This window comes from Dermochelys coriacea, chromosome 6 (genome assembly GCF_009764565.3).
Source record: "Dermochelys coriacea isolate rDerCor1 chromosome 6, rDerCor1.pri.v4, whole genome shotgun sequence".
In the NCBI taxonomy this organism is placed as follows: Eukaryota; Metazoa; Chordata; order Testudines; family Dermochelyidae; genus Dermochelys; species Dermochelys coriacea.
The window spans coordinates 107,817,765-107,842,989 of NC_050073.1; the positions used below are offsets into that span (position 1 = coordinate 107,817,765).

At 43.3% G+C, this 25,225-nt stretch overlaps 1 long non-coding RNA gene across 3 annotated transcripts in view; it reads left to right on the forward strand.

Moving 5' to 3' along the window:
* The first annotated feature begins 6,414 nt into the window (after positions 1-6,414).
* The window catches only part of LOC122460727, a 28,738-nt gene continuing 9,927 nt past the window's right edge, over positions 6,415-25,225 (forward strand). For 2 of the 3 annotated variants that reach the window (XR_006282195.1, XR_006282196.1), the window contains exons 1-2: positions 6,628-7,042; positions 10,269-10,322. This is a non-coding gene — a long non-coding RNA (uncharacterized LOC122460727). The other variant, XR_006282197.1, reaches the window with a different exon arrangement.

Consider the following 25,225-nt stretch of genomic DNA (forward strand, 5'->3'; position numbering starts at 1 on the left):
TTCACTAGTTAACTGTGATAAAGAGATGATTGCATGCCCCAGGTTTCTGGATGAGCCTCAGTCTCTGGGTTTCAGAAGCACAGACAGAGACAGCATCTTGTAAAGCAAAACAAAGGGAGCACTCCTCTCATTTGAAACATCAGTATTCTGCATTCTTTTCTGTGTTGCAGCAAAGAAAGCAAAATAAATAAATCTCTGTTTGTCTAGAATGATAAATTCACATCCATCTACAGTACTTTTATTGTAAAGCTGTATATTATATGTAAGTACCTGAGCATCAATGAATGAGCTGTCTGTTGTCTACTGTCTGTTGTCTACTGGGTCTTAGGTACAGTTTATAGTGTCTTTATCTATCTATATATTCTGTCCCACTACTTTGTTTCTTTCTGATTCCAGCCAACCACTTCCCCTTCCCTGCCTCCCACTGCCCCTGGTAGCTGAGAGAGCAAACTGCTCCTTGTACTGCCTCATTATGGCATATTGCTAATAGTGATGAAAGAGGTGCAGCTTGCACAGCTCCTGGGGGCAGAGCAGTGTGTCTACAAAATGCCTTTTCTTTGTCCACTTGCCTGATCTATAAGAGTTGGGCCTATCTATTCAGGTTCTTATACAGTGCTTATCTCTGCGGTACCCCAGTGATCACCTTGTCCTTTGCATTGTTCATCCTCATAGAGATCTGAAAACTCCTGTCCCTCCCTTATTTTCATTATTTTATCCTCCTATGCTCAAGCCCCTGTCAGGACCGTCATTCACAGCAGCCAAGAACAATTACAAGTGTTCCTTCATTTGCTGTCGAGGTGAGGTGGCTATTCAGTGGCATGAGACTCTCTCGCCATTCCCCAGTGCAACACCTCCATAGCAATCTCAGTACCTACCAGCCTTCCGAGTAAGACCCCGCAAGCAGTTTTTTTCCCATGGTGACATCCAGCAGCATTGCCACTCAGCTCCTGGTCTTCGAGTCTTATTTCCTTTCAGTATAGGAATTATTTACAGTTAGCAGGAAAGGTGAGGTTCACTCAGTCCTGTGCTGAGCACACCTGAGAAGTGATTTCAAGTGCAGGCAGCATGTTGAAGGCTCCATGCCGGGACAGAGCCTGTGAAAATAATAACCCCACTGAGCACTTACATAGCAGATCTCAAAGTGCTTTACAAAGGAGATCAGTGTCCCCATTTTACAGCTGGGGAAGCTGAGGCTCAAAACTGGGACGTGATTTACCTAAGGACACCCAGCAGGCACTGGTTTCCATTCCAATGCGCTAGTCACTAGGCACTGCTGCCTAGTGCAGCTGGTTGGAAACTTTGTGTCAAAACCCAAACGTGTCAAAAACTTTTTTTGATGCAACAAAAATTTTCACGGTGTGTATCAGCTTTCCTCAAAATGTTTGTTTTTTCGTCAGCAAACTGAATGTTGATTTATTTATTTTTTTAAACCAAAAATAAATCAGCATTAGAGATTTAGGTCTTTCAACAAAAGGTCAAAATTTTCCACTGAAAATGTTGTGAAAAAAATAATTTGGTTTCCTACAAAATGTTCTGGGGGAACAGCCCCCCATTTTCCAGCAAGTTCTACCTAAGAGCAATGATTGCAAAAGGGTGTGTAAGGAGTTGGTGCTGCTGGCCTTCTCTCCCAGCCCCAGATGGCCCCAGCATTTCCACAACACGTTCCATTGACCCTGTTCCTGGCATCCAGATCCCTTTCCAGAACTCTACCTTCTTGGCTGGCAGCACCCACGGCTGTTGTTTATCCACCTGCTCAGTTAGTATGGGCTATTTTTCTTTAGAATTGCTTCATATTGGAACACTGTGTATTTTAAATGTCAGTAATCAGGCAGGCTCTGGGTTGCTGGTTCCCTCTGTCTCCTTAGCTCTACTTTAGAGCGTGTGGTGGAATGGCTCCCTGTGCCTAGCCCTAGTGAAATTTGGCTATGTTTTTGTTTGCTGTAGGGTGGGAGGTGGGGGGGGTTGGACCTTAGTAGGAGTCTGAACCTGCAAAGGGCTTCAACTCCTCCTGAAGCCAATGACAGTGCTCAGCACAAGATTGGGCCCTCCTGTATTCTTGCCACACAGAGACTCAGCTGAAGCAAAGATTTTCTGTATTTCATCACTGCACCCAAGAGAAAGTGCCTCCTTGGGGGAGCAGGGGGAAAAGCAGAAAACACTTTAAAGGAGCCTTATGGTATTCCTTCACCCACACTGCTGTTAGATTAATGACTAGGCTCACTCTTCTATTGGGAATCTTGCAGCAACATTGCTGCATTGTGGTATTTGTGTGATGTAGCCTTTAAATCAGTGCAGAAGAAACAAAGAAGGGTCCAAGAAATAAGATGCTGAATCCCAGGGAGAGAATCAGAATTAGGGATATGCTGATAAAGTTGTTTCCAGTGACATGAGGTAGGATGGGAACGGAAACCAAATCGAACAGCTGAACTCACTGTTGGCTCAGGTTCAAGTCAGCTGGTGACAGGTGTGGTGTTGGGGAAGAATTGGGTTGGAAACCTAATAGCAGTCAGATAACTTGTGTGGTGTAACTTGTTAAAGGACAACTGCAGTGAGTAGTGGCAATACTTACTTTATTTTTTAAGTACACCTATGGGCAAATTAAAAACTCTGGGTCTGATCTGGCAAACCCCCCCTCGTGTGGGTTGTTCTATTGGGCAAGATTATCAGGATCAGCTGAGCTGCACTAGGAGCAGTGCCAGGGTGGCAATGATCATTCTAAGCCACTTTGGTGGCCCCTAGATCCATTGGCTGGTGGAGCCTAGTCCCATCCCCACCATGAGTTAAATGAATGTTGAAGGATGTTCTTACATATACCCACCTGTGCACAGCCCCAACCACCCAGTCCTCTAGCCAGGGACAGAGAGAGCACAGGGCATATTGTTGTATTAATTTTGAAGGAATATATGGGCCGAAAGAGTCAAAAGGTGTTAATGTGACCCTCTTATTGTCCAACATTAAACAGGGCTAAACAAGGTTTGGGGTTTGGTATACAGAGATCTCAGCCTGATTAGTACTATGGCAGACACACCATTAAAAATATTTTAACCTTTTCTTAAAGATACAGAGAAAAAAAGGAAAAATAGTTAAAGCATTTGAAAGGTAAAGTATTAAGTAGGGTTTTATTTCTTCTTTTCTTTCCCTCTAGCTAGGGAGAGTTTTAAAAGGACCCTCCTCTCCCATTTGACAGTTTTTTAGATGGCATTAACTATTGCAATAATTGTCCTTTTTAGGGAAAAGAGAAGCCAGTTGAGATGGGCTGGAGCTGTTATTGCTGCAATCTGATTCCTTTTCCTAAAAGACAAAACAAGACAAACACACACAAGAGGGGAGAGAAAAGAACAGCAAAACTAGAAACTGCAGCTTCTGTTTCTGGTTGTATTCACTGCCTCACAGCCAGGCTCTGGCCTGGCACAAGGTATTATTACTTCTTTGAGACCTGAAAACTTGTACCAACATCGGGCTTTTAAGGGCATTGCTGTTAGCTGCTTTTTTCTGGTTTCACTCTTAAAGCAGTTTTGCAAAATACACAATCTTGGCCAGCTAAAAGGAGAGAGACAGGACAAAAAAGAAATAAGGGGGAAGTGAGCAGGGGAGAGAGGAAAAGGACACACACAAGGAAGGGTAACAAAGTCTCACATGCCAGGTGGTGGATGGAATTTATCTAGAGCTGGTGGAGCTGGCAATGTTGAGTCCCTTTCTTTGGCCTAGTCTGGTCAGGACACAATTTAGGATTAGGATAATGAAGGCCCAAAGGTGTCATGGTAGATTTTGGGAAGCCAGGAGACAGTGGGGGTGGCAGCCAGGATGGTAAAGCTTGCTGCAGCTGATGGCAGACAGCTGCTTCTTTTGCTAATTTTTCCCTAAAAGTCTTTTCTTAAAAAAAAAAAAAAAACAACCCCAAAAGGAAGTGATGCGTGAAATAGCCCATCCCTCGTTATTTTGTTTACCAATGAGACCTAATATCCAACACACAATTTTGGTTTATTAATTTTTAGTCCCATACTCTTCTTGTTTACCAGGCATGTTTTTAAAGGGGGTTCCAAAGAGGATGGATCTAGACTGTTCTTAGTGGTACCAGGTGACAGAACAAGGAGTAATGGTCTCAAATTGCAGTGGGAGAGGTTTAGGTTGGATATTAGGAAAAACTTTTTCACTAGGAGGGTGGTGAAGCACTGGAATGGGTTATCTAGGGAGATGGTGGAATCTTCTTCCTTAGAGGTTTTTAAGGTCAGGCTTGACAAAGCCCTGGCTGGGATGATTTAGTTGGGGATTGGTCCTGCTTTGAGCAGGGGGTTGGACTAGATGACCTCCTGAGGTCTCTTCCAACCCTGATATTCTATGATTCTATGATTAACAAAGTCTTTGAATTATATTATTAGGCCTTTTTGTTTGTATTAATTCTGGGTTTTTTTTGTTTTTCTTTTGCACCTTTTTCCATTAACATTTATTGTGATAGGTTATTGTGAGACTTTATGAACTTCTGCTCACTTTTCACACTTGAGTTTACAATTAGGGTAGATTTGTAACCCCAATTATTATAGTGTAATCCCTTTCTTTTACAAACCAATTCACGCTAGGATTGGACAGTGGTCCATAAAATTATAATTACTAAAATAAAAACCGTATTTTAATTTAAGCACATAGAAACAAAGAAAAAGAAAACGGCATTTGGTTATATTTTAAGGTTTGCAAAATTTTTATTCTTAAATTGGGACTTACAAATTTTATGTGGTTATATGTTACCGAAATTGCGGTTAAACCTTCCAGATGTTAACAAGCGAAGGACTTACAACTGACTCTATTTCCTGCTAAAACAAACCCTGAGCTGCTGCTGTTATACGTTTGTAAGATATTTAAAAACAAACCAGCTTTTATTACTTCTTTGGCTGTATGCCCAGAATGGGTAAAACTGGAAAAAAACCCTTTACCCTTCTTTTTGCCATTCATACATTTAATGCAGTACCTTTGCACAAATGGTGACAATTTTACATACTAGTGGTTAAACTTGCTTACTTGGAGAATTTTTTAGCCCATATGGCATTTTTACCCCAGCATATTGCCTTTTTTTTTTTTAAACAAAAAAGCAGTAAGATGATGTTCCTTTGGAAGCACTTTTGCATTGATGAGCCATTTTCAACTCCCCAACGGCAATAAAAATTTGCAGGCATTTTTAGTCTCTGACAGACCCTGCCCACCTGTTTCACCACTGACATTTGTGTGGACAACATGGCCATTGTGGCAACTTAACCCATCATGGGGATTTAACCTGCAACACTAGCACCAAGCTGTTTTACGTGCACAAGGACAACGATAACAAAAACTGCTGACATCAAAAACAAAACAGGAAAAAAAATTGTAAAACAACAACAAAATTGCAACAACAAGAAGGAAGGAAAACATTTCAGAAACAAAACAGTCACCAAAATTACAAAAAAGTTTGCAACAGTTTTTGTTTCAGGTGGTTTGAAACTTAATTTACAGTTAATGCAGGAGCAGCCCTGAATGAAGCTGGCATGTTGTTAACAAGGTTGGGAAGATGGGTTACCCATGATGTTATTTTAGTAAAAATCTGCTTTAGCAACTTAACCTTTAGCAACTTAAGTCTGTTTTAGCAACAATTTAAAACACTTTATTTTTACTACTTTTGCTTTTTCTTAAAAATACTTTTTTCTTATACCTCTCAAAATTATTACCAGTTAAAGAAACTACAAACCTTAAAACAAAACAAAAAGCATTTGTTTAAAGGTTACAAAAATAATAACTTTAAAACAATTGTTCAACTTATTTTTGAAGCAAAAAACAGTGCTTTGCATGCTTGTTCCAAACAAGCTTAACACATTTCAGGATTTTAAAACAAACTTTTGTTTTAAACCAACTTTGAAAACAATTGCTTGTTTGCTAAGATACTAGCTCCTGCGTATCTATAAACCCTTTAGACCCAGCCTCGGATGCCAGAAATTTTGTATTAATTTTGATGAAATTAAATTGCCTAAAGAGTCAAAGGTCTTAACATGATCATCTTACTGTCCAATATTAAACAGTGTTAAACAAGATTCAGGGTTAGGCATACAGAGATTTCAGCCTGCTTAGTACCATGGCAAATACACCATTAAAATCTTTTAAACCTTTTATTAAAGATACAGAAAAGAAGGAAAAACAAATAAAGCATTTGAAGTGTAAAGTATTAAGTCAGGCTTTTGTTTTAACAACATTCCTTGTTTACTTTCCCTCATCTGGAGAGCTATCAAAAGAAAACCTGTCTCTTAGATGATATTAAAGATAATAATTGTCCTTTTTTGGGGCTGTGACAGAGTGCTAACTGTAGCACCCTGGTCACTTAGGTAATTGCATAACAGAGAAGATTACAGACTTAACTGATGGCAATTAACTTCTTCTGGAGGAGATTGTTGATGATTGGGCTAATGAGCTCAATAAGGGAAGATACAGAATTAGCAGGAAGAGGTGGTAAGAGGGGACCTCAGAGAGTGAGCTGGGTGTGGTAGAACAGGTTGGGTAGAAGATGTCCCCTGACACATGCCTATGCTATGTTCTGCTATGCTGGGAATGTAAAGATTAAAGATCGACATGAGGAAAAGAAATGGATTTATGTAGATTGTGAGTAAGAGACCACCCAAATGGGCCATGCAGTGTGGCACAGTGGGTAGCTGAGGGAACACTCTGGGATAGGGGGAAAATGAAGTTAGTTGAAAGGGGCTGAAGCTGCTGTTCTTGAAGTCTGTGTGTGTTTCCTAAAAGATAAAGCAAGGCAAATATGCACAAGAGGGGAGAGAGAGATTTTTTTAAAATGTAGCTTCTGCATTTTATTTGTAACCTCGGTGTGGGAGAACCATGTGTATGACACACAGTCTTGTTAGCCACTCTGAGATTTGGCAACTTATACCAACACTGAGCTGGTTGGGGCATTGCTGAGAGCTGTCTTTTTCTGGTTGCAGTTTTGCAAAATATACATTCTTGACCAGACTCTTATTAAACAGAAGGCAAAAGGACAGAGAGATATAAAGGGAGAGAGACACACAAAGAGGTAAGTGACAAAGGCTCACAGGTAGTGGTTGCAATTAAGCCGGTGGAGGTGTTATTTGGGTTCCTTTTTTTGGCTTGGTCTGGTGAGGACATCTCTCAGAATTAGCACAATGAAGGCCCAGTAGTGTTGTGGTAGTCTCTGGGTTTGCAGGAGATGGGGTGTGGCAGCCATGAGTGTAAAGCTTCTTGCAGTGGTTGTTGGCCAATAGCTGCTTCTGTTGCTAATTTTCCTCCAAAAGCCTCTGTTTTTTATGAACTCCAAAAGGAGTGGAATAGCCCATCACCTCATTATTTTGTTTACCAGTAATACCTAATATTTGACACACTTTGCTGTATTGATTTTCCTGTCCCACATGTTTCTTGTCTATCCAGCATGATTTTAATACAGTCAAATTATAAAAGTAGGTCTTTTTGTTTTTATTAATTCAGTTTTGTTCCTCTTTTGCACCTTTTCCCATGAACATTTATTGTTGTAGGTTATTGAGATTTTTATGAACTTTTACTCACTTTTCACAGCTGAGGTTACAATTAGGGTAAACTTATAGACCTAGTTACTATAATATGTACCAGCCATGTCTCCTTTCACCCAGAAATGCCTCCTGTGCCTGGGTTTGGAAATGACAGGGTGGTGTGAACCCCTATACTAGCTCAAACCTCCTACAGGGTTTATATTGCAGACCTGCATTAATAGATATAGCAGCTTCTGGTGAATACTCACTACTGGCAAGTGGGCACCCCAGTGCAAAGGGGCCTTTTTCCTTCAGCATCTGAAAAATGCTCTCCCTGTGGCTAGACTGCCAGGGAGCTTTTGTGTGCTGTGTTCCACTTCTGCATGCACAGCTGATTCTGGGTGAGAAAATAGACATGCAACTGTCTTGCATAAGCAAAAGCTGCAAGGTCAGCTGGGGGAGGGAGCAGAGTATGTGATTTATGCTCACAAGTGGCTGTGCACAAAATGGCTGTGTTCCTATTTTGGGGAGCAAATATGGTTACACCTACAAAACTAGAGGGCCGGTCTGAAAACTTGGCCCTGTATATGATGTCTGTAACTCTAACCCTTCTCTCCCATTCATTTCCCATTTCTCACCTCTCTCTCCTGCAGGGCTTTCTCTTATAGAACAAGCCTATAGAATTTAATAGAGAGTGATACATTTTCTACAGGCATTTTGGAACATCCTTTGGCTTGCAATAGAAAATGATATCCCTGCTATGGAATTCTGGCGTAGTTCAAAAAACCTAAAGGAAGGTTAAGCATTTTTTTTTCTTGGCTTGCCTGGGTATTTAGTTCCAGGTTGATAGCACCCTATTAAATTCATTCAGCTGCTGCTTTGTACCCATTCATTTCCCAGAAGAAGCTATGTGTTTTTTCACTGGTAAACCATCCCTAAATCAGCCAAGAAGTTCCCCTAATCCTTCAGACATACAAATATCTGTCTCTGTTTTTCCCTGTAGAGGAAAGCCCCAGTCATTAGCAAATAAGCTCTTGAGCCTTCCCAGGTATCTTAGAGAAAAATCACAAAAGAGGGGACAACTCATCTTTTCATTCTTGTTCCCCCACTGCTAAGCCTTGGCCTCCTCACAGTGTTTGCCCTCTGGATCCTCCCTGCATATCTGTTGCTAAAATCCACTGCTACGGTACAGATGTATTGCGTGGTGCTGGCTGCCTTTTCCTTGGAGACTCAAGATCGCTGTGGCATATGTAGCTACAACACTTCAGATGCCTTCATTTTCTATTGCTCTGTGCCAGAAGTGGGTAAGAACTCTGCTGGTGTATGGATGGGGCAGCCATTTTCTTCTGAGTCACTGCTTGTAATGGAGGAGAGGGGCAGCCTGCTCTAGTGAGGAGACTTGACCTTCACTTGTTCTTGATTTTCCTTTTGCTAAATAAGTCATTTTTAAATTGACTGTATATGATTGCTCCTTATGTGGGGGAAAACACTAATCAATGGCTATCTCCGCACTCTCCTATCACCTGATGGGCTTTCTTTTACGGGAAAATCCTATAGAATTTAATTATTCATTTTTCTACAGGCATTTTGGAACATCCTTTGGATTGAAATAGAAAATTATACCCTGCTATGGAATTCCAGGGGTGGCTCAAAAAACCTAAAGGAAGGTTAAGCATTTTTTCTTGGCTTCATTTTTTCTTGGCTTTTCTTGGATATTTAGTTTAGTTTTTGACAGCACTCTGTTGATTTTACTCCCTATTAAATTCCGTCAGACTTTTTCAAGGGTTTGGAAGCTAGACCTCTGCTCCTTTCCCCATCCTGAGCAAACTGTGTATTTTTTTTCAGTGGAGAGGACTTTTATTTCAGATTAAGCAAAACAACAGAAAACAAATATAAAGTGTGTGCGTGTGAGAGAGAGTGAGTATGAGCGTGCCTCGGGCGGGGTGGGACGGCTCAGAGTGAGGAGGGAATTACACATTTACTTGCTCTGTAACATTCTGTATCTCAACTAACACTAGCCACTAAAGTGGCTGCCTCAGGACTGCCCCTGTGAGAAGCATGAAGAGGAGCTGGATGGGAATTTTCCGACTCAACATTGTTCCTGTCAAAAGTTGCTAATTTGTTGAAACTGTTGCCAGGAAAGGTTTTGATGAATATTTCACCCGGAAATTTGGGGGGGGGGAAATCATTTTGAAATTGCCTATATATAGAGCGAGAGAGACATTTTTGAAATGGGAAAAATCAGTTGTTCCTATTCAAAGTAACTTTTTTTTTGTTTCAAAATTTAAGCTAAAATTGAAGGGTTTTTAAACTATTATTTAAAAGCTATTAACATTGAAACAAAACATTCCTAAATTATCAAAATGAAATACCAAACCGAATATATTTTTGGATTTGCAGTTCACAAACATTTTTAAGATTTTGGATATTTTATCCTGATTCACAATGGGAAAATTTTTTTGATGTCTCAAAATTATTCATGAGATGGGGAAACTCACTTCCTCTCCAGTTCTAGTGGAGCCTCTTCTACATGGAAAAACAGCACAGAGAACGGAATAACATCTGTTCTGCAACTCCAGATACCACACCCCCCCCGCCCCACCATGGGAGTGCACTAAATTCCCAAGGGGTCATATGTCCCCTTCCTTCTCCAGTTTGAACTAGAACCAATGAAAACCATATTTATATTATTGACATAAATAAAGCTGTTGGTGCTTTAATTAATATTGACTCTTAGTGAATTCATTCCAAGATGTATAAATACAACTCTGCTCCTAGGTCATGTTATCTCTGGGCCTGAAGCTGGATGCCGGCCATAACAAGGATGGGAGGGTGAGTTGAGAAGAAAGAAGCAGCCTTAACTCTGGAAATTCTTGCTATTGTTTCTTTCTCCTTCATGAGGCTTCAGTAATATTGGCTGATGTGTCAAGACTGGGGTATCTTCAGACTCTCCCTCTTGTGGATACTGAGCATGGCTGGTCCTTCCAAGAGTGTTTGACTTGGGATTGAAGGGGTCCCAGGCGTCCAACTGTGGAGCCCACCTAGGGCTGGCAAGTGAAAAAAGCTCTGTGATCTGAGCACAGAGGAGGAGAACATCACTGGGAGAGATTTGATGTCTGAAGAGCTCTCCTGCTGTTAATTGCCTGACCTCTTTCTCTTAATTGGGGGGCCTCCCGCTAGGGGTGCTCTTCATTGTCATGACTGCAAGTATGTTCTGTGGAGTGACACACACACACACACACAGCACAGAGAGAGGTTAGCTTCTTGAGCTGTGAGGGGATTCAGTTCTACTGACAGTAGCGCACTCAGAAGAATGCTCTGAATGCTCCCCTTAGATACAGTGAGACGGGACAGGAGGGAAAAATGTGTCTCCCCGCCATTCTTTTTCCCTGGCAGAGGAAAAATGCTGTAGACTGAGGGAGAGAGCAGGGCAAATAGATAAAAGAACTAGGAGGCATGAAGGGATGGGGAGAGAGGGGTATGTGTATGAAGAGCCAAGGAGAATGGGGGAATACTTGGGAGTGGGAAAAGACTAGGTGAAGGGAAAGAAACCAGAGGGTAGGTGGGGCCGGGTGGAAATGGAAGGCCAAAGGTGGGCAAAATGGGGATTAGAGGCGGAGAAAATGTGGAAGTGAAAGAGAATGTGTTGATTGTGAGACAGAGGGAGACTTTTTAAAGAAGAAATTAAGGGGAAAACAAGTGTGGTCAAAACAGAAACATGTGAAAAGTTTGGGGGTGAGGGGGAGGAGAGACCAAGTGGGGGAGAGAGGCTGAATATGAGAACACAGATAGGGAGAAAAGAGCAAATGTCTTGAAAAAGGAAAGCAGGTTTTTAAGGAAGATAAAACTGCCAACTCGTGAACATGGAAAACATCTGGAAGATGGTTCTGAGGTTGAAACATGGCCAGTGAAAAGCAGGAAAAGCAGAATCCAGGTCCTATAAAGGAGGAAGGGAAAAGTAAAGAGACAGAACCCAAATCTGCAGACACTTATTGAAAGAGCTTGCAGCTGGGTTTTCTTTTCTTTAATAATCATGGACTCAGTGAACCAAATCCTGATCTTGCACTGGAGCAAACCCAGAGTAATGCCATTGATGTTACTTTGCAGTTACACCTATGTATAGTTGCAATAGAACCAGCCAAGCAGAGAGAAAACCACATTTGTCATTGAATGCTGGTGCTTTGTATCAATAGTGAGCATTGGCTGACTGAGGGCTGCTCCTGAAATCCTTATGTAGGTGACCTTTCTAGTGGAAGGCACTAACACTGCATGTACTCTTATGTCCCACACCAAAAAGCACAAGTTCTGCATTTACACCTGCTGTGATAACCTTTGCTCCCTAACACACCTCAGGTGTACAGGGTATAAAAAGACCCTCTCCACCTGCTATACCTGACTTTGCCCAGGGCCCCAATAACATAGTGGTGATCCTGCTATTTTAACTTATCTTTGCAAAGTAATATTCTAACTAGCCATTGACAGAACAGATCCACTGGCGTATGCTGCTGATGTGTACTAGCACTTATGCTGACTGCATAACAGAAGGGCTTTGCATAATATTTTTATGACAGCCCCTCTGAAGCCAAGCCTCTGCCTGCAGGTTGAAAGGCTGCATACGAGTTTATCTATTGAGCTGTAAACCTCTCAAAAAAGGGGTTTCTGCAAAGGAGCAGGTTGCACACCTTTAGCGGTTGGTGTGCTACCAGTTCTTCTATAGGGACAAAACTGCAGTCCTATTGTTATAAGAACAGGATTCCTCTAGCCTTCAACTGTCTCCTGTTTTCTTTCTAGCTTTTGGAGACTGTCTCCCAGCACTTTTCCCCAGCTGACCAGAGGTGGGTGCATGAGTGAACATCCTTGAGGGAACTCTCTCTGTGCCAGCCTTCTGTAATCAGGGTTACACAAGTCTCTCATGTATAAAGGGATGAGGGACTTGGTCTGCTGGGTAACTACTGAGGCTATTGACATTTCATGTACTGGCTGGCTGTAAATGGAACTAACTCAGGTGTGATTTAAGGAAAATACAGCAGTACCTCACCGTTATGAACAATCTTGGATATGGAGGTTGTTCATCAATCTGAAAGGTTCGTATCTCTGAACAAAACATTACGGTTCTTTCAAAAGTTAACAGCTAAACATTGACTTAATACAGCTTTGAAACTTTACTATGCAAAACAAAAATGCTGCTTTTAACCACCTTAATTTCAATTAAACAAACACAGAAACAGTTTCATTACCTTGTCAAATCGTTTTTTAAACTTTCCCTTTATTTTTTTTAGTAGTTTACGTTTAACACAGTACTGTACTGTATTTGCTCCTTCCCCCCGCTCGGCTGCTGCCTGATTGTGTACTTCTGGTTCCAAATGAGATGTGCGTTTGACTGGTCAGTTCATAACTCTGGTGTTCATAACTCTTGAGATTCTACTGTAAGTGTATGAGTTATTGGCTGGATAGTGCTGCCTTCATCAATATGCATAGGCATAGACAACTGTTTTTTTGGGGGGCAGGGTGGAGGGTTGAGGACAAAGAAACTTCTGTTCCAACTTCAGTATTTCATCTCATTTTATTAGAAGTGGACAAATTTAATCACGGTCTAAAATTACTCATTAAAGCATTTCTTTTTTAAAACATAACAAAATAATGCCTTGCAAATCTGAAAAAGTTTCAAACAAATATCTTCATCCTGAATTACTTCAAATGGATGCTTCTGCAACATCTGTAAGTTATCAGTTTTATCCTTGTGTATATGTAAAAATAATATAGCAGTTGATCTGTGATTGTTCCATTGTGAATTAAAGCCATATTTTAATACAACATACAGCACTGAAACTGTGCTCACTTACAGCACTGGGTGCTAGTACCATCAAAATTTTTATCAAGTTCATTACATTGGAAAAGTTTTGGCTTGACTGAGCAAACAGATATTTTAACAATTTTTCTCTAAGTTGTCAGTTGTTGATCTTTGATTTCAATGCAATAATGTTTTTAATTACTGATAAAATTGCCTCCACTGATGTACTGATTGCATTGTACATGACCTCTTCATGAACATTCATTCATGTTATAGTCTACAGAAGTCTATAGAAGTGGTATAACTTTCATTTCCCTTCTTTGTATACCACTCTCCAGAAATGTTCTCGGAAATATCCCTTGGGATATTAAACCATGATTTCCATCATCTCATTTTGAGTAATTGGACTTGTGACTTCTTGTCTGAGAACTTGGCATTTCTCATGGTCTTTTGATCAGTCCACGGACTAGGTGGCTGGATTCTGATTTTTCATGTCACTTGATGTTGGCTGGAGGTGTTGCATTGAGTCATGGGGAGGGGAAAGGGAAGAAGTGTTGCTTTATACATGTGTTCTGAGGTCCAGAAGGAGAGGAGAGGCAGACCAGTTGAAAGTCTCTGGAGGAAGATAAAAGGGGGAAAACAGGGACGATGTGGAGGAAACATTTCTAGAACAAATAACAGAAATATCCTAAACATGAGACCTGGTAGTAATGGGGGACTTTAACTACCCAGATATCTGCCGGAAAAGTAATATGGCAAAACACAAAATGTTCAGTAAGTTCTTATAATGTAGTGGACAACTTTTTGTTTCAGAAGGCAGAGGAAATAACCAGGGGACAATCATTTTAGACTTGATTCTGACCAACAAGGAGGAAATGGTTGCAAATCTGAAGGTTGAAGGCAAATTTGGGTGAAAATGTTCATCAAATCTATCCTTTCATGATTCAAACGAAAAGGAGTGACAGTAGCAAAATAAGGACAATGGACTTTTTAAAAAGCAGACTTTAACAAACTCAGAGAACTGGTAGGCAAGGCCCCATGGGAAGACAATCTAAGGGAAAAGGAGGTCAGGAGAGGTGGTATTTTCTCAAAGAGACAATATTAATGGAACAGCAAACTATCCTGGTATGAAGTAAAGATAGGAAGCACAGTAAGAGGCCAACATGGCACCATCAGGTCATTTAATGACCTGAAAATGAAAAAGGAATCCTACAAAAAGTGGAAATATGGACAGATCGCTAAGGTTGAATAGAATAGCACAAGCACGTAGGGATAAAATCAGAAAGGCTAAAGCACAAAATGAGTTACAGCTAGTAAAGGACATAAGGATAGGCAGTGTGTGAGTCTTTTTCCACCGAGGAGGTTACAGAGCACTGGAAACTCCCTAGAAAGCCTCCATGAGGCCTCTTCCCCTGAGCCCTGCCCTTGCTCCACTGCCCAGCCCCAGCCTTATTCTCTGCTGCAGGGCTCCTCACTGCCCCCCACTTCTTCGGCTCCTCCCTGCTCCCCCAGGTTCCTTACTGTCCCCTCTTAACCCCCCCGGGGCTCCTTACTGCCCCCTCTTCAGGGCTCATTCTTGCCCCACCATGCCCCCCAGGGCTCAGTCCCATCTTTTCCCCCCCACTCACACCCTGTGCGGCCCTGGGGAAGGGGAGAGGCCCGGGCTGCAGCAGGGGGAGGCAGAGGAACTTGGGGGTGCAGCTGCCCGGGGAACTCGTTTCAACCTCAGGAGGCAGGAGCTCCATGGGTGGTGTGGTTCATTCACTTCCCACCGCTGAAGGGTGCCGGGCTCCAACCAAGCCAGGGAAGCGCCATTTCCCTGGGTCAGCACCGAGGGGAGCTGGGCATGGGCCCCCAGGCCGTGCTGGCAGTGCGCTGACACCGCCTCGCTGGTGTCCTGCCCTGGGCTTCCTGCCTGGCTGAGCACAGTGATGCGGACAGGCTGGAGACATGCCTGCTGGAGCCCTGCTCTGGGAGCAGGCAGGTGGGAAGAGACAGAGTGGGGGCTGGGCCTCGGGGGAAGAGGCCGAGCAGGAGCGGTTGGGGCGGAGCGTGGGCGGGGCCACAGTCCATGCGCAAGTGGCTCCCCTACTTCTAGGGAGCTTCTGGTACTCCTGGCCGGTGCAAAGGCGGTGGGCCTCCAAAGGGAGGTGACCTGTGCCACATCCGGCATTTGCCCCTTGCGTGGCCAGCCTTTTTTATTGTGGGGAAGCTTAGCATCCCTAAGCCTCTTATACGCGCCACCCATGGACACAAAAGGCAATAAGAAGAGGTTCTTTAAATACATTAGAAGCAAGAGAAAGATGAAGGAAAACTTAGGTCCTCTAGTTAGTGTGGAAGGAGAGCTAACAGTGGATGACATCAAGAAGGCTGAGATGTTTAAATGCCTATTTTGCTTCAGTCTTCACTAAAAAGGTAAACTAGAAAGACCAGATATTTAACAGCAGCGCGGGCCGAGGGACATACTGGCCACCACTTCCAGCAGCTCCCATTGGCCTAGAGCAGCGAACTGCAGCCACTGGGAGCCGCAATCAGCTGAACTTGCGGACGCGGCAGGTAAACAAACCGGCCCGGCCCACCAGGGGCTTTCCCCGCACAAGTGGCGGAACAAGTTTGGGAACCACTGCATTAAAGAATTGGTCTGAAAACAATAAGATGAAATTCAGTGAAGACAAGTGCAAAGTACGTCCATTAGGAAGGAAAAATCAAATGCAGAACTACAAAATGGGGAATAACTTGCCAGGCAGTAATGCTGCAGAAAATGATGTGGTTATAGTGGATCACAAACTGAATGAGTCTATAATGTGATGCAGTTTCAAAAAAGTCTAATATCATTCTGGAGTATATTAACAGGAGTGTCATATGTAAGACATGGTATGTAATAGTTCGATTCGGCTCGGCATCGCCTCAGCTGAAGTGCTATGTCCAGTTCTAGATACCACTCTTTAAGAAAGATGTGGACAAATTGTAGAAAGTCTAGAGGAGAGTAACAAAAATGATAAAAGGTTTTGAAAACCTGATCTATGAGGAAAAGTTATAAAAACTGGCCATGTTCAATCTTGAGAAAAGAATTCTGAGGGGGAGCCTGATAAGTCTTTAAATATTTTCAGGGCTGTTATAAGGAAGATGACTCAGTTATTGTCCATGTCCACCAAAGGTAGGACAAGAAGCAATGGACTTAATCTGCTGCAAGGGAGATTTAGGTTAGATATTAGGAAAATCTTTCTAACTATAATGCTAATTGAGCTCATAGGTGGCAGGTCAAGCTTCCCTTTGGGGAGGCTAGCCCCCTGCCCTGCCTCTTCTAGCTGAGGCCTACTCACTGCTCTTAGCCCTACCCCGCTATGGCCCTGGCCACAGTGGGAGGAGGGGCCTGTGAGCTCAGCCCTCCCCCTCACCACCTTGGGCAAGGCAAGGGGGCTGAAAGCTCAATCCAGGCCACAAAGAGAGCTGAGAGCTTGGCCCCAGCTGGAACCACCGAGGATGGGTGGAGCTGTCTCAGCCCTGGCTGGAGCTCTGAGCTTGGATCCCCATCCCGGTTTGGCCCCTTCTGCCTGTGGCCCTGCCCCATCCCTGTTCCACCCATAGTCCCCCCCATTCTGCTCCCCCCCGAGGCACGAGGTTTAGGGAGGCTCAGCCTCTATTATGCGCTGCCCATGGTTGAGCTCTGGAATAAGTTTCAAAGGGAGGTTATGGAATCCCCATCACTGGAGGTTTATAAGAATAGGTTAGACAAACATATGTCAGAGATGGTTTAGACTTACTTGGTCCTGCCTCAGTGCAGGGGCTGAACTAGACGAGTTCTTGAGGTCCCTCGCAGCCCTACATTTCTGAGATTCTATAATTTTATGCTCTGTCTTTAAAGTTGACATGGTTTTCAGTTTTGGATAATTTCTTTTTGCCAGCTATTTCTGTTCTAAATCAAATGTGAATGAGTGTCTGACTGGTTTTAATTTGCTGCTCTGCACACCCGAAGGAACTGTAGACATCTTTTGGAAACATTTGCAGCCAAAATTCTCTCCCAATCAAACCACCAAATGTTGCCAGGCTCATGATAAAATCAAAGAAGTTGGCAACACTGAATCTCCTGACCTATGGCATCATCTCAGTGACAGAATTCAGTCCTGAGCAACTGGGTGTGGATAAAATAACCTGCACCACCCTGCTTTAAAGTTTTGTCATATTGAGAAATAGATTTCCTACCATTTTAAGAGACAAGGTGAGTGAGGTAATATCTTTTACTTTTAACTTATGTTAGTGAGAAAGACAAGTTAATATCACTAATATCTCTCTCATACCCTGGGACCAACATGGCTACAACTACACTGCATACAACAATGGACACTATCTATTTTACAGTTTAGATATCAAAATGATACATTTGCCTATTCAGTTTCCTCTTTCTACTCTTCCACCCTTGTGACTTTAATGTTGATCCAGGCTGTGACATTTCCCTGGCATGTTATCTGGGCCAGTGATCTGCTAGGTCACTCGAATCTTTGACTCTGGGAGCCAGCCTTACCCTGGTCTGCTGTGAGAACCCCCACTCGTGGGCTGTTCACGTGCAGCCTCTGGCATGTAAGCTGCTCCTCGGATTGTGCAACCAAATGACACTAGCCAGTATCTCCAGTCCCAGACACAACCCTAGGAACCTCTGTCTTGCAGTGTCCAGTTATGCCCGCTGGACACTGCAAGCTTATATGAGTTTGTCTATTTAACAAAGAAATTGATATGGACCAGGCTTGTTATCCCAAGGGGAGTCTCTGACATGCTTCAAACCAAATGCACTGCTTCAGTAGAATAAACAAACACATTTATTAACTACAAAGATAGATTTTAAGTGATTATAAATCAAAGCACAACAAGTCAGATTTGGTCAAATGAAATAAAAGCACAATGTATTCTAAGCTGATCTTAACACTTTCAATGCCCTTACAAACTTCGATGCTTCTCACCACAGGCTGGCTGGTTGCCCTTCAGCCAGGCTCTCCCTCTCTCTTCCACCTCCATCTACAGACATCACCACCAAGTGACTGAAGTGCTGATCAAAGGGGAGAGCATGGCAAATATCTCTCCCTTTTATCATGTCCTTTCTTCTCTCTTGGCTTGGCCCCCCTCCCCCCACTTCAGAGTTAGTTGAACATTACCTCATCGCAATCCCAAACTGACCAAAGGAAGGGGGGTGACTCAATCGAGAGTCCAACAGATCCTTTGTTGTTGCCTAGGCTAATGTCCTTTCTTCCTGTGAGGCTGGGCTGGGTTTGTCCCACACCTGCTCTGATGAGGTGTGAACTGCCTCTCTGCTTTTGGAGAGTTTTTGCCTGGGCTTGCTTTAAGCCATGAGGACACATTTTCAGCCTCATAACTATATACATGAAATTACAACCTATAACAATGATTACTATAACATTACCATAACCACAATGCTCAGTACATCATGAGCCTTCCGAAGACACCCAACATGACAAACTTTGCATTAGATACAACACAATCATATTATAAGGATGAACATGGGGATGCTGGGTGTTCCCCCCAAGGTACAGAATGTCACACAAGTTAAAGATATTTGTCGGGGCTTATCTATGCATACGGCCCACTCTATACCTAAACTATTTTGGGGGAGTTTGGCTCAATGGTTTGAGCATTGGCCTGCTAAACCCAGGGTTGTAAGCTCAATCCTTGAGGGGGCCATTTAGGGATCTTGGGCAAAAATAAGGGATGGTAGTTGGTTTGGTCCTGCTTTGAACAGGGAGTTGGACTAGATGACCTCCTGAGGTCCCTTTTAACCCTGATATTCTATGACACTGAAGGATCTTGTTGATATAGTCACACAAGCCTGCCATAAATTGATTATTATACAATGCTTGCCGTGTGGGTGTGTGTTGTGCATTACAGTGTATACCTGACCTGCAGTGTCTCTTGTTTTAGGGAATAGCTGCTGAAATTGGCAGGCCTCTAAGTTTTCCTTCATTTTCCTTTAAATGGGCCCTAGCTTGTTCTAAAACAGTCAGATGGAATCTTTCACCCTTTTGATCTAAACTATTTTTATAAAAGAAAAATTGATATCAAATACTGATTTTTTTTTTAATACTGATTCAGCTTCAAACGTTCTTTTGTCACTGCAATGGTGATTTCCTCTTAAATGGCAATATATAAAGAATTGAAGAGGATTTACTTGTGTGTGTGTGTGTGTGTGTGTGTGTGTGTGTGTGTGTGTGTATGTGTGTGCGTGTGTGCGCATGCACCTCTAAGAAGCTACTCAGGGTCTTTGAAGCACCATGATGTCCATCTGGTGAGGAGGATTTCTTAAAACACTTAACTGACTAACATAAAATACTGTCTTCTAGTCTCTCTCACATATGGTTGTGTTGTGGTTCAGTGGTATGAATTAAATTCACTGCTGCTCATGGCTTCAATATCCCACTAGTACGGCTTCTGGAAGAGAATTTTAATGGTGCCTGTTGAAGTGCAGAAAACATTGTGGCATTCTGGATTTATCTCTGCAGGGTGCAGCACACTTTTTAAGTTAGGAAACTAACACTTTTCATGATGCTGAAAAGAAATGAATGAGTGAAGTGTGGAAAATGATGGGTGCAGGGATAGACCTACCCAGTCTTCAGACTCCTGTTTAACTTGTATCACATCAGACAGACCCCATGTATTGCAGACATGGAAGAGAATTCATCAATTACAGAAGAGTACACTAATTTGAGCAAGGCACTGGAAATCTTTGGCCTACAGAGGCTGTTACTTGATATTCTGTATTAATCGCTCCCATCCTTCTAACCAGACAAGCAGGGTAGATATTCCCCCTCCCCTCAAATCTCACTGTGTCAGCAGTTCCTGATGGATTGTTTTGCTTCCTGACAAACTGATCTTTCACTCTCCTTTGACTCGGAGGCATCCGTTGTTCTTCCATATACCAGACTGGCAATAAGAGGATGATGAAAGAGCATAGGTGCTCTCCTGCATAGCCAATATACAGCAACAGGTAAAATTTATAAGGCGTCTGACTAAGATATGGAGGTAGGCAGTGCCATTTGGATAATATTAGATTTCAGCTGGAATAAACAATACTAATGCATATTGATTTTGAGAAGCCTCCACTGGCGATAATGTTACTGATCAATCTATACCCGACTTGGGTTATAGTAGAGCATTAAGATCTATGGCTGTTTGATTATTGTCCCTAAAATACACTGGCAATCCTTCTAAGAGGCAAACAAGAGTTGTAGAAAACATCCCTTGTTCCCCTGTGGTTCTGGAAAGCCATCAAACTGTTCAACATGCGGGGCTGAGAAATTTCATTTCAGATCTTGGCCAAATTTGGATGCCAAGTATCGTCTTAGCAAAGACAGTTCTTTCATCCTGTGATTAGACTGAACCCAAACCCGATCCTTTTGTCCGCATCATTTCTAGAGCCATGCATCATTCAAGATACAGCTCTGATGTGGTGTGATACACCATTAGCCTCATCCAAAGGGTGGGGCTTATGGGTCTGAGTGACTTCCTGGACACATTATGATTCATAGATTTTTAAGGCTAGCAAGGATCTTCCTCCTGCATAACAAAGGCCACAAAAGGCTGAAAATCAGCGAACACATACTGGTTCCTGGAAGCAGCTTTGTTGGCATAGGGTATGAATGCTAGACTGGTACTAAATAGCTTTTCTTGACAGTGTTTTAGAAACAGTCTCACTGGGGGCACAATCCTGCTCGGCACAAAGTACTCTCCATTCATGAGATGCTCCCTTTGGGGGAGGATGGGAAGGCTAGGCAGCCCCCTTTAATCTGCCATTTTAGAGGTCTCAGATTAAGGAGACATGGTTTCCCCTTGCCATCACCAGTCCTGTATAAATTAAAAGCTGCGAACTTGGGCTTTAAAGTATTTATCAGCAAAACTGAACAAAGCCACACCAGATATCTGCGATGCTGACGGACCTGAATGAGGGTGAAAAAAAAATCACTATTTCAGGCCCTGAAGCAGAAGTTTGTTTACCTGTTTCTGTGCACAGCTCCCAGCTGGGTTGGGTCTATGCTAGACTCTTTCTCCCTACACGGACATTACATTCTCTCTACATTTGATGACTGGCCATTTATCACCTCCATCCAGAGCAAATTCACCGTGAAGGCAGCTTTGCATGTCTTTGAGTGAAATTGAATTTTTTGGCCCATTCCTTTTTTCACTCTGTTCATTTTAAACTTTACCTGGGGGAAATCCCCCCCCCCCCCAGGTAACATTAGCAGCTCTCACTGGAGATGTCTTAATAATGAAATAGAATAGGGGATGCATGGGGGGCCCTCCTCCAGATTTGCTGCTTGGCTTGTAATGAACATGCTCACACAGACTGAACATACTCAGTAACACTGCTGAAGCCGGCTGCCCTAGCTCTGCTCCCCCCCTGCCCCGTCAGCAGGCTCTGGTCCCCAGGCCCTGCCTCAGGAGCATGAGTTGCAGCTAGGACAAAGGTGTTCTCTTGAGGACCTGCTGAAAATAAAGTTCTACACAAGGCTGAAAGCCAGGAACCTTTTCTTAGAAAACAGGCACAGTCAACAAGGGTGACTTTTGTAGAGGCATAGCTATTTTGGTTAGTGGTGGGCTTTTTTTACCAAAATAATTATACCGGTACAACTCCTAGTACGAGCACAATTGTACTTGTATAAAGGTGCCTTATACATTTTAGCTGACTCCCCTTTCCATATGGGAACAAGCTATACCAGCATAATCATATTTACACTGGTGGAACTGCAGCCACTCTGTGGGCTTTGTAGCCCTTTAAAGATCTACTGCTTTAACTGTATCAGTATAATTAATGTGTAGAGTAGCCCTAAGGTCCTGGTGATTCTATGAGGTGGTTTATAGTCTTCTTTGTCCAGTATGGGTTAAAAAATTAAAATCAAATATAAAGGGGGAAATAAGCAAACCTTGTCCATACTCTTGTGCTAGCAACATTCAATGGGGCCTTATCCTACCAAGGCTGCCTACTGAGCATGACTCTGACTACACAGTGTTGCCAGCTCTTGCAATTTTATAGCAGGTGTTGTGATATTTGGTATTTTTCCTTAAAGCCCCAGCTCCTGGAATCATGGTATTGTATGAGAATCTCAGCTTTCATTTGAAAAAATTAGGCAATTGTAAAGAGCTGTCTCATCATCAGCCCATGAAGTCCCCACTGCCACACCCAGAGTCTCTTTCCAGGCCCAATTTTATTTCCCAAACATAGGCAAAGCACAAAAATTGTTCCTCAGCCCTCCCTGGGCTACAGCTTCAGTACACTTTCCCCTTTGCATCTCTCTGTCCCTCCCACTTCAGGGCTTCTTGCAGGATTCTTTCTTGCTTTTTCACTGAGCACTGAGGTGACCACTCACGTGTTCCCAGAATATCAGACATTCTGGTACTTCGGGGCATACCCCTGCCAGCATGACCCGCCCCCGCCGGCATGATGCTGTGTGTGAGGTCAGGCCGCATGGGGGGGCACCATCTTTAAAAGCGACCCACCCCTGCTGGCATGACCTCCTATGCCGTTTGGCAGAGGTGTGTGTGCCATTTTTAAGAATTGGAGGGGGCAGTGCATGTGTTCCCTGTCCAATATTGGACAAACCATGTTCAGTACCGGAAGGGGGACAAGCATCTCAAAAGAGGACAAATTGGAGAAGTCAGTGTCCTCCCTATTGAGCATGGCCTCCCAGGGCTTTCTCCCAAGAGACTCTCTTCCCCCAACAGTTTCCCACTGCCTCCCCTCCCAAGGGACTCTGGCAGCCTCTCCCAGGGAACATCCTGTTGCTCCTGCACCCCTTCCTTACTGGCAACCTGGCTCTTTATAGCCCCAGATGCTGACCTACCCCGTTCATTGGCCAATCTGGGATCACCTGTTCTAGCACAGCAAAGCTGGACCTGCTTCATTTTGCCAGCCACTTTGACAGCAAGTTTCTAGTGCTCCTGGTTATGGAGAAAAGATGGACTATGCAGCTCTAAAAACTCAGAGTCAGAAGGCAAATACCCAACCCCAAAAACTATTTTAAATCTCCTAATTGCTAAGCCAATCTCATGGTTTTGCGGGGCCTGACTCATGATTTTTAAATTCTTGTGATTGGCAATACTGCTACTGTGAATAATTTCCATAAAGTCAGTGTAATAAGCCTGTGTTAACTCCCCGATCCAGGGCTGATCAGTCCCAGCCATGGCCTAGTTCAGGGAAATCATCCTAGGTGCTATTCTAACCTATACCAGGAGGTCCCCAAAAAGTCCACCCACCAACTGGGAAGCTAGATAGAATGTAGCACTTCCAGTATTGCCAAGTGTTCAAAAATCTGAGTCAGGCCCCCCAAAAATCATGGTATTGGCTCAGTAATCATGAGAAATTTAAAAAAAAAAAAGTAGAAAGAATAGTAAATATGGCAGGCGACCAGCTTGGCTTAACAGTGAAATCCTTGCTGATCTTAAACACAAAAAAGAAGCTTACAAGAAGTGGAAGGTTGGACAAATGACCAGGGAAGAGTATAAAAATATTGCTCGGGCATGCAGGAGTGAAATCAGGAAGGCCAAATCACACCTGGAGTTGCAGCTAGCAAGGGATGTTAAGAGTAACAAGAAGGGTTTCTTCAGGAATGTTAGCAACAAGAAGAAAGTCAAGGAAAGTGTGAGCCCCTTACTGAATGAGGGAGGCAACCTACGGACAGAGGATGTGGAAAAAGTTAATGTACTCAATGCTTTTTTTGCCTCTGTCTTCACAAACAAGGTCAGCTCCCAGACTACTGCACTGGGCAGCACAGCATGGGGAGGAGGTGACCAGCCCTCTGTGGAGAAAGAAGTGGTTTGGAACTATTTAAAAAAGCTGGACGAGCACAAGTCCATGGGGCCGGATGTGCTGCATACAAGAGTGCTAAAGGAATTGGCAGATGTGATTTCAGAGCCATTGGCCATTCTCTTTGAAAACTAATGTGATTGGGGGAGGTCCCCAACAACTGGAAAAAGACTAATGCAGTGCCCATCTTTAAAAAGGGAAGAAGGAGGATCCTGGGAACTACAGGCCAGTCAGCCTCACCTCAGTCCCTGGAAAAATCATGGAGCAGGTCCTCAAGGAATCAATTCTGAAGCACTTAGAGGCGAGGAAAGTGATCAGGAACAGTCAGCATGGATTCACCAAGGGCAAGTCATGCCTGACTAATCTAATTGCCTGCTATGACGAGATAACTGGCTCTGTGGATGAGGGGAAAGCAGTTGATGTGTTCCTTGATTTTAGCAAAGCTTTTGACACAGTCTCCCACAGTATTCTTGCCAGCAAGTTAAAGAGGTATGGGCTGGATGAATGGACTGTAAGGTGGATAGAAAGCTGGCTAGATTGTCGGGCTTAACGGGTAGTGATCAATGGCTCCATGTCTAGTTGGCAGCCGGTATCAAGTGGAGTGCCCCAAGGGTCAGTCCTCGGGCCGGTTTTGTTCAATATCTTCATAAATGATCTGGAGGATGGTGTGGATTGCACCCTCAGCAAGTTTGCAGATGACACTAAACTGGGAGGAGAGGTAGATACGCTGGAGGGTAGGCATAGGATACAGAGGGACCTAGACAAATTAGAGGATTGGGGCAAAAGAAATCTGATGAGGTTCACAAGGACAAGTGCAGAGTCCTGCACTGAGGACGGAAGCATCCCATGCACCGCTACAGACTGGGGACCGAATGGCTCGGCAGCAGTTCTGCAGCAAAGGACCTAGGGGTTACAGTGGACGAGAAGCTGGATGTGGATAGTAAGGTCTTCTGTGTGTGGATGGTGGTGTGGTCTGGGGACGTATTATTATTATACGTATAATTAGGACGTATACCAGTACTGGGGAACTCTAAAAAGCAGGTCTTTATGCCAGTCTTAAATAGATCAGCCCATTGGGCCTTGGCTAGAAAATGGACAGATGCTGCTGAATCTACACATATGTAGATACAGTGACCCAAA